Source organism: Gekko japonicus, unplaced genomic scaffold (assembly GCF_001447785.1).
Source record: "Gekko japonicus isolate JY-2015 unplaced genomic scaffold, Gekko_japonicus_V1.1 scaffold5562, whole genome shotgun sequence".
NCBI classification, from domain to species: Eukaryota; Metazoa; Chordata; class Lepidosauria; order Squamata; family Gekkonidae; genus Gekko; species Gekko japonicus.
Window position 1 is genome coordinate 43,598 of NW_015176149.1, and position 5,408 is coordinate 49,005.

The window sequence follows — 5,408 nt, forward strand, 5'->3', positions numbered from 1 at the left end:
TGACGGAGTGAGCTCCCGTCTCTAGTTCCAGCTCCTGCCAACCTAGCAGTTTGAAAGCGAGAAATTGCAAGTAGATAAATAGGTACCACTTCGGTGGGAAGGTCACAGCGTTCCGTGCGCCTTGGTGTTTAGTCATGCCGGCCACATGACCACGGAAAACGTCTTCGGACAGCGCTGCAGTTCACAGTCTGCAGTTCAGCGTCTTAACCACTTGAGCCACCGCAACTTGATGGTACTGACCCGGATGGCCCAGGCTAGCCCAGTCTCGTCAGATCTTGGAAGCTAAGCAGGGTCTGCCCTGGTTAGTACTCGGGTGAGAGGCCACCAAGGAATCCCAGGGTTGCTACACAGGGGCAGGCAATAGTCAACCACCTCTGTATGTCATTTGCTCTGACTTGCATGGCCCAAGCTAGCCTGATCTCATCAGCTCCCGGAAGCTAAGCAGGGTCAGCCCTGGTTGACACTTGGATGGGGGACCACCAAGGAAGTCCAGGGATACTATGCAGGGTCTGAACCTCTGAACCTCCCAGGACAGCAGTTCGCTGGGCGCCATGGAAGATTCCCCATGGCTCAGTTCAGTTTATTTCGATATGAGATCAGCTCCCAAAAGGACGAATAAAAAACAATACAGCTGCACCGTACCATACCAAGACCCGCAAAAGAAGACTCATATGTGCCATTATTAATTCGGCATTTCAGAATTCGCACACACGTTTCACAAGAGGGGTGGTCCGTTGTTTGAAGACTTGACCGTCTGCTCTCATATTGCGCGTGCCATGATACAAAACTTCCTTACGTTACGAGCGATTTCTTTAGAGGAGCCTGAAAGGAGGAGGCAAGTCCAGAAGTGCTCTGATCTTCCTGGGGAATTGGCGTAATATAATGGGAACGCATTTCGTTATGGTGGGGGCAGCGTAATAATGCGTGACCGACTGTCTCGGCCTTTCCCGTTTGACAAGGGCAGCCCCATTAGGAATGAGGAAAGTGAAGATACCTGCCTTCCAGAAAAGCCGAGGGCAGGTCATTGAATTGTGCCAAAGTGCAGATTCTCTGGTATTTAGGAATCTCTAAGGCAGTGAGATAGGAGCTGCGGTGGCTCAAGTGGTTAAGACGCTGAGCTGCAGGCTGGAAGGTTGGTAGTTCAGCTGTTCGAGACCGAGTGCTGCAGATGGAGTGAACCCCCGTCTCTGGCCCCAGCTCCTGCCGACCTAGCAGTTTGAAAGCAAGAAATTGCAAGTGGATAAATAGGTACCGCTTCGGTGGGAAGGTAACAGTCTTCTGTGCGCCTCGGCGTTTAGTCATGCTGGCCGCATGACCACGGAAACGTCTTTGGACAGCGCTGGCTCTTTGGCTTGGAAACGGAGATGAGCACCGCCCCCTAGAGTCGGATTTGACTGCCTTTCGAGCAAGGGAAACCTTTACTTTTAAGGCAGTGAGATAGCCAAAAATTGTTAGTATGGTACATTGGAGTAGGGTACTGCTGTAGCCAGGCCCCGTCAGAGAGGTAACAAGGCTGGTAAGGGAGAATCCTTACTCTTGGAATTTTCCTCCCAGAGTTCTGAGCCCACTGGAACGATAATTATCCACAAAAATAAGAGGTCTTAGTCCCTGAGGGTTACAATTTGGTTTTCACCAGTAGGTACAGTTGCCAGGTCCCTCCTGGCAACTGGTGGGGGATGGTGGAGGACTTACCAGGAAAAAGAGAAAGGCCGAGGTCACGTTGTTGGCATTGCGTAGGAAGTGACATTGTCAGGCCAGCAACTTCTGGGCGACACTCTGGTATTTGGGCCAAAACTCTGTGGTAAAACTGGCTTCTACCATGGAGGTGTTGCCCAAATACCAGAGCATTACCCAGAAGTCGCTGGCGTAATGATATCACTTCCTGGGCAATGTGGGCAACAGGCCTGGGCCTTCCTCTAACCCTAACCCAGCTGATTGGCAGGTGGGGGGCAGGGCCTGGCGGTGGGGGACCCCTGCCTCCACCATGGGTTCTGGCAACCCTACCAACAGGTGGTCATTTGAACCCACATACATGGGGCAGCTGCAGTGGCTCAAGTGGTTAAGACGCTGAACTGCAGGCTGTGGAAGGTCAGTAGTTCAGCAGTTCGAGCCCCGAGTTGCCGCATGACGGAGTGAGCTCCTGTCTCTAGTTCCAGCTCCTGCCAACCTAGCAGTTCAAAAGCAAGAAATTGCAAGTAGATAAAGAGGGACCACTTCGGTGGGAAGGTAACAGCGTTCCGTGCGCCTTGGTGTCTAGTCATAGAAGAAGAGAAGAAGAAGAGATTGGATTTCTACCCTGCCCTTCACTACCCAAGGGAGTCTCCGAGCGGCTTACAAACTCCTTTCCCTTCCCCTCCCCACAACAGGCACCCTGTGAGGTAGGTGGGGCTGAGAGAGCTCTTGACAGAAACTGCTCTTTTTTCAAGAACAGCTCTTATCAGAACTATGGCTTGCCCAAGGTCATCCAGCCAAGGTGCAAGTGGAGGAGTGGGGAATCAAACCCGGTTCTCCCAGATGAGAGTCCGCGCACTTAACCACTACACCAAACCGGCTCTCAACCACGGCCACATGACCACGGAAATGTCTTCGGACAGCGCTAGCTCTTCGGCTTTGAAATGGAGATAAGCACCGCAACCCTAGAGTCAGACTCGACTGGCTTTCGAGCAAGGGCGGACCAATGCTTTACTTTACATGCCCCAAGCGGAACCATCCCCAAGGCAGTTTCTCAGACCCTGAGGGAATGAGCCCCTGATTTCCCAAGTAATCTCTCCAAAACCTGCTTCCCCAACCCGCCCACGCCAGCGAGAGAGTTCTACTGCCCGAGCCCTTCCCTCTTTCCCCACAGGGCTAGTATTCAAACAATGACCTCTTTCTCCCCTTCTTTAGGAACATGGAAAAGAGATTTTGCATTAAGAGTCCTCAGGAATGTACATGACTTAGCCGCAGTGTGCTTACATGTTAAAAACACAATTCCAGCAGGAGCCGTGATATTTTTAAAACAAGGATGAGGGTGGGGGGAGGCTAATTCTATTAAAGCACTTTGAGAAATACAGTGAGTCCTCCAGGGGTTTTATTGTAGCACCAAAGAAGAAGGAGCAAAGACCAGAAAAACACACTCCTAGGGACACACACACACACACAACCTTCGAAATTCAGTGCTTGGGAAGAAATTCTGCAAATGACGGATACATTCTACGGCACTGGGTTTTACTGGCAGATGAATCAACGTTGAGGTTTGTAACTCAAGGATACTCGTATAAGATCGATAAAAAGCAACAACCAGTCTGAGTGGGCAATACCGACTTTGACGGACCAATGCTCTGATTCAGTATAAGACAGCTTCATGTCTCCATGAGTCCATATACAGGGCCCAAAATTTGGACTAGGGTTGCAGCACAAGGCACAGGGTAATCCCCTCTCCCAATTTTTTCCTGATAGGTCAGTTCCCCCAAGGCGCCATTACTGCACCTCAGAGACTGGAGGGGGAAACGACAGAGGTTTATAAAATTATGCACGGGGTGGAGAGAGTTGACAAAAAGAAATGTTTCTCCCTCTCCCAAAAGACTAGACCTCGAGGACATCCAATGAAGTCGATGGGCAGTAGGTTCAAAATGGACAAAAGGAAATACAACTTTACACAGAGAGTGATTCAAATGTGGAGTTCACTGCCAGAGGATGTAGCAATGGCCACAGGAATAACCAGGTTTAAAATGGGATGAGATAGATTCATGGAGGAGAAGTCTATCGGTGGCTACTAGCCATGGTGACTAAGGAGAACCTCCACATTCAGAGGCACTAATCCTCTGAATCCCAGAGCTGGGGTGCAAGATCAGGGGAAGGCCTCAGCCTCCATGCCCTGCTGTTGGCCCTCCAGAGCAACTGGTTGGCCACTGTGTGAGATGGGATGCTGGACTAGATGGGCCACCGGTCTGATCCAGCAGGGCTCTTCTTACGTTCTTATGATAAAACAAGGTCCCCATAGCACCCATTTTTGGCCCTACCTGGGCTAATAATAGGTTGGGGGATAAGAGATTTCTATTGGGAAACTGGTACAGGGGAATCTGTGCTCTGGCCCTGGAGCTAGTACGTGGGAAGAACCACTCATAGTTCTACAATGCCTAGCCAACCTGTGCCCTTAAATTGAGCTGTTGTCCTATAGAGCTTAAGAAACAACTATGGATTGAGAAGCCCCTGGTTCAAGTTTCATTTCTGTCATAGTGCCTTTAGCAAGCCTCTGAGCCCTTCGTTTTCAGTATGGGGGATACCGCTTATAATGCAGATATAATGGCCCCTGGTATTTTTGGCCACTGTGTGACAGAGTGTCGGAATAGATGGGCCATTGGCCTGATCCAACATTGGCTTCTCTTATGTTCTTATGTAGCACTTACAGCAAGACTGTATACGCCGAACAAAAGCACTCTACAGATGCAAAGTAGTATTACAGTTGATTAATGGGAGGTGTTGAGCAGGAAGAAACCCCTTGTTTTGGTTATTAAGCTTTGTTGTTGTTGTTCAGTCACACAGTCGAATCCAACTCTTTGCGACCCCATGGACCACATCACGCCAGGCCCTCCTGTCTTCCGCCATCTTCTGAAGTTGGCTCAACTCCATGTTCGTTGCATCGATAACACTGTCTGACCATCTCATCCTTTGCCGTCCCCTTCTTCTTTGACCTTCAGTCTTTCCCAGCATCAGGGTCTTCTCCTCCAGGGAGTGCTCCCTTCTCATTTGGTGGCCAAAGTATTTGAGCTTCAGGATCTGCCCTTCCAGGGAACAGTCAGGGTTGATTTCTTTTAGGATTGACTGATTTGATCCATTAAGCTACCAAATGTTAAAAACAACTGTCTGAAGTAATAGAACAAAGTTAGAGTCCAGCGGCACCTTTAAGACCAACAAAGTTTTATTCAAGGTGTGAGCTTCCGTGTGGACGCACACGTCATCAGACGATGAAATGGAATTTACATCTGACAATTGAGTAGCGTGTTCGGTTTATTCAATTACATCTCGGTATTTTGCCAATATCTCCAAAAAGGTATACTGGGATTCTGGTGATGTGCATATTTATTAACATTGGACTAACTGACGTAGCAATTAAAAGGCAAGCTATGAGCCAGCTCAAGATTCTTTAATTGGTCACAAGCCCTAATGAATTGAAGTCAACCAGAAGATGGTGCTACTTGACCTGGGGCTTCGCTGTTCCGAATCGGGGATGGTTTGGTGTGGATTACAAGGTAACGGGACTAGTCAGGGTTTGGTCCCAGGGTATCAACACTTCGACTGACACTGGCCCAATTATGTGCAATTCAGAGCTTGAGTTTGGGGCATATTTTGTAATGCAGATGGACTCCAGCCATTGAGGATGGCATTTGCAGAAGGTAGATGGTTGCAAGGAGGTGCCAGGTGTGGAA